Source organism: Cimex lectularius, unplaced genomic scaffold (genome assembly GCF_000648675.2).
Source record: "Cimex lectularius strain Harlan isolate CLEC.00 unplaced genomic scaffold, Clec_2.1 scaffold127, whole genome shotgun sequence".
Taxonomy (NCBI): Eukaryota; Metazoa; Arthropoda; class Insecta; order Hemiptera; family Cimicidae; genus Cimex; species Cimex lectularius.
The window spans coordinates 943,320-952,019 of NW_019392770.1; positions in this window are offsets into that span (position 1 = coordinate 943,320).

The window sequence follows — 8,700 nt, forward strand, 5'->3', positions numbered from 1 at the left end:
GGGATGAAAGAAAAATTCCAACTTTTGAAAAAATTATTATCAAATAATTGATATAAATAATATAATCAATCAATAAAAATAACATAAAAACTGAGAAAGCCAACTGAAAATAATTACAAGTAAAATTAAATTTTATATAAAATTAAATATAATAATACATTTTATATTTTTGAAGGTTAATTTTCAATTAAAAAGGATTAATTTGAAGTTTAAAGTTTAAATAATAAAAAAGATAATTTCCAGTTAATGTTTTTTAAAATTAAAACAGTTAGAAAATTAAAAAAGAATCATTTGTTTTATATTTACTTTTATACTATTTTAAATTTTAATTTTAATTTTCAAATATCTTGTAATAGCCCAATTATTTTTATATTTAAAAAATTTTCAATGGAATTATATTTTACGTGCTTATATTATATAATTATTTCATTTCAATATTTCAACCAATACCTTACATAAAGATTAATTAATTGAAAGAAATTATTTGGCCAATCGGACCAAGAAATATAACGGATTTAATATTATATAATATTTGGAAAATCTGTTAATTTGTTCAAAAAAATTGAAGATTAGTGATGAAAAAAGGTTAATTTGAAGTTTAAAAGAGTTAATTTGATATTGAAAAGAGTTAATTTAAAAGAAAAATAGGTTAATTTGAGGTGAAAAATGATTAATTTGAAATTAAGAAAAGTTAATTTGATTTTAAAAAAACAGAGTTAATTTGTCGGAAAAATGCTGTTGTATATTTGTAAATGGGCATCTTGCCCGTCTATTTTTATTTTATTTATATGTAAGGAAAAGGAGAAATAATAGAAAGTGAAATTGAGTTTAGTATGTTTTTTCCAGTTAAGAGCAAAATGCTCGGGTTGAAAGGGTTTCTAAAACGATACTTGAGATCGATATTAGCCTTCAATGGGACACTGACAACAGAAGAGAGAGAGGGAAGGAGGGATATACTGAGAGAGAGAGTGAATGAGCGAGTGAGAGCCAGATAGGGATGAGGGAGAGCGAGCGAACGCGCGCCCGTGTGTGTGTGTGCGCGAGAGAGGGTTTTGAGTTTTTGCCCAAAGGTAGAGAAGGGTTGGTGAGCACAAAGGGGGTGGCTCATCCCCCAGACAAAGCCTCATAATCCTCCGTAGGGCTGAGGAATCCTCCCAACTATGTCCGGAATTCCTCTCGGAAGCCGCTCTTCATTACAACAGCGGTAACTTGCACTGAGCCCAAGCCTCTACACCGCAATCATATAATAATAGCACATTAACCTGGGGCCACCTCGCCAATTACGCAGTCATGATTTTATTCGGATTGACCTCCGATGAGAATATGTGTGTTGTTCTCCTGATGAGGATCCCATTCGGCGGTAATGGAAAATTCCACGCCCTTGCAGCTGGCCGTCTTATGCGAGACTGATTTTTCTATTGCCAAAAGTTTACACTTTTTTTTTTACGGATCAGAGAACGATTCAAATGAAATTATTTCGAAAAGTAGGAAAACCCGCCCTGAAATTCTTATAAATGATACAGTTATTTTCTATAAAAACAGATTTCACGATAAATATACATATTTAGGTATGACTGAAAATATCACCTTCGATCGAGGAATTAAAAATTTTAATTCTTTTTAACTACCACTCCTGGGAGTGTACGAGTTAGAAATAATTGCAACAGTTGACGGCGGAAAATAAAGAAGTACTCGATGGACTTTAAGACTTAATTGGCTCGTTACACATGACTGTAATGACGTTGGATAAGGGGTAACAATGATGATTGAAATGGTTCAACATTGTGTACTGTGCAGTAATTAGAGGAGAACACGTACTCAACGCGTCGTGTTTCTACTCGACCCGAGAATTTGAATTTAAACAAATTTGTAAATTGACCGTCCTGTCTGGTTTTATCGTGCCGGTATCACATAATTTTCTCCACGAACATATATTTCATTCACTTTTTAATACATAGTGTAAATAGTGTAAGAAATTTATGATCTCGAGGATGCGATAAGGATGAGATGCGCCTACCTGGTGAGTTATTCAAGATCCTATGATGACCGTTTCATCATCTGACAATAATCAGAACCGTGATCGTGATTACATATGCTTGATATGGGGGCCAAAAATATAACAGAAATGCAGGAGACATACTACAAAGAGACCATGGAAACTGTGGTGCTCTTAACAACACATTCGGCCACAAAAGCAATTGTACAACGAGGAAGCAAATCCAGCGATGGTCAGATACATGACATAACACTAAAGACACCAATGGATTGATGCTGACTGGTGAACAACTCGGTGAAGAAGTAACGATAGTACAAACATATGCAAGATACGGTGGCCAAAAATATAATAAAGAAAGTATGGGAAACTAGTAAAAAACACACAAAGGAACGTATCTACCAAGAATTAAAGAATTCAAAAGTACGTTGGTAAAGTGGACTGCTTATTTTAAGAGTAGGCACAGCACTTAAACAATGAGAAATGCAAAGACTCTATAGTAGAAATTGGGTCTTAATTCCTAAGATGACCATGATATCGTACCATGAGATCCATGATCATAAATGTAACAGACATTCTACACAGTCAAAAGGATACCATGAACTTAGCGAAATTGGTGCTCTTAAAACATCACCCCCAACCACAATGGAATATATCCTCAGGTTGTCAACCTATAAATGTTAAAAGGATGGCAGCGATTGGGGAATTGTTAATTAGTGATTTGGCAATTAAATTCTCCTCAAATTCTATAATTTGTATAAGTTATGCACAAGATATAATAAGAAAAAGTCATGGAACCAAATTCTGTCTCATTTGTAAAAAAACGTCCGTCAAAAGGTTTGGGTCGTTTTTATTTGTTTGCGTTGGGCCACCCCGCTAGAAATGGAATATTAAAAAAGAACAGATTTTAAATATTGTTATTTATTACAATTAATTAAGGTTTTTAGTTGAGATGAAAAAAAGTTAATGGCACGAGCGGGATTCGAACCCACGATCTTCGGCGGGGTTGAGATAGGAAGTTGATGTCCGAGTGGATCGAGGTCACGATAGCTCAAGTGGTAGAGCAGCGGCGTATCTAGCCGAAGATCGTGGGTTCGAATCCCGCTCGTGCCATTGACTTTTTTTCAACTCAACTAAAAACCTTAATTAATTGTAATGTATTAATTGGTCAAGCGGACCACGAAATTAGTGAAATTGTTATTTATGTAAAAATTTCGTAAACCAATTAGCGTGTATTGTACCATATTAGGGACAATAAATATGTTTACAGAACGGAAACAATTCGAAATAATATGTCAAATAAATTTGGATCAATTCGGTATGCCGTGATCTGATGGAGGATACAGAGGGTAGTTCTTAGCTGAGAATTCCTAAATGAATGCTGTAAAATGTCTTTAGAATTATACAACGTAATGTTATGAAACTTGATTTTTTGTACACATGGTTATGTTGTATATTTCTGCTTCCTTTGTTACAATCTGTTTTCCCTTTCTTTCCAAAATTTGCAAGAAGGTTTTTGGATTGTTTATGAGTGAATTCCACTATTTCCTCATTTTCCTTTTGTCTTTTTGTCTAAACTCTAAGGTACTCATTGATAGTGCGAATTCGTATGCCACAAAAGGGCTCAGGCCTTATCAGAGGTATAGCAGCCCGTTTTCTTGCAAGAGCATTGGCTCTCTCCTTGCCCTACGTGTCCTGGAACTCGGGAGAGGGTGACTTTATTTTTGAAGGCCTAATCTAATTAGTTCAGTTTTGAAATTAAGCACCATCTTTGACCTGATTATGTTTTATCTTGTGATATGATAGTGCTTGGCCTGACATTATAGCTATATTCTTGCTTTTGTACCCTTTGTTCAGATTGAACTGGGAGCATCTCTCGACTGGTTGGACTTCCTGGAAAATACTAGTGTGTTGGCCCATGGGATCTGAATATCTGGTTCCAGGACCAAATACTCCTGCCGCTACGGGCTACCTACCTCCTAGATCCGTCAGTGTACCAGCACAGACGGTGTCATTCTTAAAGGAGGATTTTCTCTCTCTTTCCCATTCTTTTTTCGTACCTAAGTTTGTTTGGATTTTTTTTTTTTTTAATTCAAGCATGCCGTTCATGTCGTCCCTTCTAGTCAAGAGTATCGGATTTTCTTTCATTTCCTTTTTTCAATCCCACAATTTTAGTTTTAGTCCTATTGTAAGTTGTCTCTTGGATGATGCTGTTGTTAGTTTTCTGTGATGTCCTCATTTTCATGTGGTGGACGGGAGGTTAATTCCAATATTTTCTCCAACCGGTCGTGAGACATGTTCTCATCACACCCATTATAAAAACGCGTGCGAGAATTTGTACTTACGTGAGTTCTCTGTTTTGTTCTACTTTATGGCCCCAGCGTATTACGTCGTATGTAAGGATATCTCTTGCCACCATGGTGTACATTCAGAGCAGGGGTTCTGGTCTGCATCCCCAGTTGTTCCCTGCTGTTCTTCTCCTCGCCATCAAAGGTCGTGTCGCTTTCTTGATAGTAGTACCGATATGTTCCTTAAATGTCAGTGTTTTACATACTTTTTTTCATTTCTATCACAATACTGTTGAATTTATCTGCCTCATGCGTAAAACCTTATTATGGTTATTTTGTTAATCTCTAGTCCAGCGGTTTTACACCATTCCTGTGTGATTTTGGATTATGTCACAGAGAGTTTCTCCGAATTTTTCTCTGCCGGTCAGGACTATGTTGCCGCATAGCCTTGACACTTTATACCTCTATGGTCCAAAGATTTAAGAAAATTGGTCAACTGTTAGGCTCCAGGGTAGAGGTGTTAGCACTCATCCTTGCGGCCATCCTTTGATTGTACTATCTCGATTAGTGTCGTTGCCAATGCTTATTTCTGCTTTCCTGGTTCTTAACATTTCTCCAATCCATCTGCATATGGTGAGATCTACGAGTTTTTTTCTCGCGGGAAGCTTTCATAGGGATGAATTATCAAAGATGTCGAGGAATGCGCAGAGTGCTATTTCTTTTCCGTGTAGTGACAGGGCAGTTTATGATGATTGTCCTGCTATACTATTTGCAATATTTAGCGGTCGTTGGCAATGTTGGGACCGAGCCGGTCTTCAAGGAAATTTGAGATCGCCTGTAAAAACCTAAATATGTCAATCTGTAGACATATTTAAGGTTGCTTTGCCCTGATGATGACCATGAAATAGCTTGGCAGTAGCAACTAAATTTGCTTTCTTCTGCAAGACCATGCCTTGATCCCAAGTATTCGTAAAAGTATAGACGTTAGATTCATTGATTTTTCGTCATATCTGGGACTAAATGAATGTTTTAAAATATCTTTAGAACTGTACAACGAAACGGTTTGAAACTTGGGTTATTTATTGAATTTATTATTTTATATATTTATACCAAATTTGGCCAAAATCAGTCCAAATGAATAGCTCTTAGATTTGGTGATTTTTTTTCTTCTTATCTGGATACCCCTAAAAGAATGTTTTAAAATATCTTCAAAACTATACGACGTTACATTATGAAACATGGTCTCTTTATTCACTTTGTTATTTTGGATATTTAAACCAAATTTGATCAAAACTAGTATAAAATAATAGTCGTTAGATTTTTGATTTTTTATCTATCTTATATTTAGGATCTTTAAAAGTATAGTTTGAACTAATTATATTTTTTAAATTATTTTTTTTAATACATGGCTTGACGATTTCAAACTGAAATCAAAAGTTATGTAATATTTTATTATTTTTGTTTGTAAATCTTATGATGGAAGAGATTTTTTCTCTAATTTCCAAAAACGATATTCTACAAAAATTGTCGAGATTAATATTAATCAATAAATCATTATCATCAGTTAATCAATAAATTCGTATTATTAAGAAATATTATATATACAAATGTAGGAAGGTGTAGAGAAAATAAAAACAGAAATAAATGGAACTTTTTAAATACGTTTTCCCCCCCAGTATTTTATTAAATCAAAATTAACCAGACAAGAAAACAAAATAATTAAATTAAAACACTTTTAATTACATTTGTTACAATTACTCATGATAATTAAATTAATTACCGTCAATAAATGAGAGCCTCTAGTCATTATACTGAACTGTAAAAACCGTTTGACCCGGTAATAAAACTTGTAATTTTTTTAATTAAATCTCGTAATTAAATTGCAAATTGAATAGTAAAATGTTGAAAAATTTATTCCCTGACAAGTTTATCAAACCGCAATCAATAGAAAATCACTTTTCCGAGTTGATCCATTAGAACTTTCCGGTACTAGAGTTCTTAACTAGTTCCCTTCCAAGTTTAAAGGCCTGCAGAGCGGTTTAAACTACTCGTTACATTTTCAAGAGAGTTGCCGAGAGAAAACCCGACTAAAAATCATATCCCCCCGTTCCATGACTTCAAGTGCCTCCCGTGAAGTTATACTCTGAACAAACTTTGAAAAGAGCGAGGCACAATGTACTGATATTGTTGGGAAAAGTTTCATTCCCAAACAGGAAAAATCTATGAACCATTGCCGTTGTGATTTGGCAGCTTTATAAGTTGTTATCATCGTCAGCCTTTTTTTTCTTCCGTTAACGTGAATTTAACTATTATAAACTATTAATAAGCAACCAATGTTTTTATAATCCGCTAACGTGTGGGACTTAATTAATAGTAGAACCAAGCTTATTAACATAGACGTCTAATTAAGGTTAATATTGATAAGCAGTAAGGATTTAGTGAGATCGACCAGAATTTGTTAATTCCAGAAGTGGATCGGGTATGTGATCTGATTAGAAAAACTTTTATAAGTTTGCCAAGCTTTTATTCATTTACACATCCCTGATCCTCTTCTAGAATTAACAACTGCTGGTTGATCACTACATCCATATAGATTATCAACACTGGGTTGCTTTCTTCTACCATGACATTCTACTAGGACATACAACAAGAGTTGTATATATTTGGATATGTATATATGGATTTGTATATAGTTGGAAAGTTGGCAAACTTATAAAAATATTGTTCGTTGGACCACATTCCTGATCTTCATCTAGAATCGATTAGATAATAATGGAGATAATAACTGTAGACAATGAAGAGTCTTGCTCTAGAAACACGAGTCAAAAAGGTAGATTTCGATAAGATAGGCGTAGTTGGCCGGGATGCTTGGCGACATCAAGAAAAACTGCAGAGATTATTTTTCTGTGGTCTTGTCCAATGATTCTTGTGATTCTGTGAACCTGATCAATCGTTGAGCGTTTTCATCGTAAGTCCGGTTATTAAAGTATTATTATCTTTCACTCCTAATTAATTGGCATTAGTCTGTTGAGAGGGAGTTTTTCAAATAATGTAGAAAACACTGGCAATAGGATTTCTATACATTCTCTGTCCACTGGGCCAGAGCGGGATTTCCGCAAGGAAGTTTTTTATGTCCTATTCCTATTTCAATATGAACAAAAGACGTTACTAGCAATCTCGATACTCCACACAACAGCAGACGATACGGCAATCCTTTCACCATATCCAGACTCAGTTGCCTACATAAACCTCCAGAACTCTCCTGTTTGGAAATGGTTCAAGAAATGGAGGAACAACGTAAAAAACTCTCACCCTTTGCCGTATCACTTTTCTAACCAACCAATTACAAATGTATTCCACTCACAGCAAACAAAAACGTCGGCTATGCACGACCCATCCACAAAGACCTTCAAATACCATTCATCGTAAGGAATACCACTCGTGTGACATAGACAAGATGTTAGCCTTCGATCAGGTAGGGCACGAGGGCTTGCTCTGGAAATTCATACGTTTTTATACATTTCTTGCCTTATTCTAAACTCCTGTCCGAGAGGTACAAATTGGAATATCCTTCTCCCCCGACACTGAGCTGAAACGGGTGTTCTGCAATGAATGACAACCTTGGTCCCATCTCTTTTCAATATACACTACAGACATTCCTAACTCTCCCACATGTGAGGACGGTACCGCACTTTAGCAAAATCAGAACCACTGGTCGTCAGAAATCTCCAGGACCATTTCATCAGTTTTGAAGAATGGCTCAAGAAATAGAGGAATAGACTCAAAGAGACTAAGTTCAATGTCGTCCGTTTGCTACTTTAGTTTGTCAAAAGACCTTCTCCGATCGTTCCAACCTCAAAAGAATCAAGTCATTCTAGTCCAAAATCGTTCGTACCATTGCCAAGCCTCTTACTTCGAATCCAAACCTGCACAGACCCTCAAATTCCATTGATAGCAAATGCTGTTCGGGTGCTTTCCTAGCCTTGAGGCAATCCTTCAATCTTGTGGCACCCGGGCTTCACTGAAGACTCAAGGGTATTCACTTTTCATCCCAAAATCCTGTCCGATATGTTTTTCAAATACGAATCGGACCATCCTTCATTCCTATCTACTACCCCGAAGCGTCCATCCGCAAGGCGGCATCGTTGGTCCCATTCTGTTTTCATTGTACACAGCAGATATTCCTAATAACCTTCCTTTGCCGTATCTTAACTCTTCTCCAACAACCAATGTATCTTTTATATCTTCAAAAGACTTGCTTGGAACCCCCACACGCAAATTAAAGGAACATAACAGACAAACTACTGAAAAGACTATTCGACAATTCCACAACAACTGTCGAGACTGTCATTAGAAAACAAACGCCCCATTTACATATCATCACTAAAAGGAATCTGTACGTAATTGAACTGCGGTAAC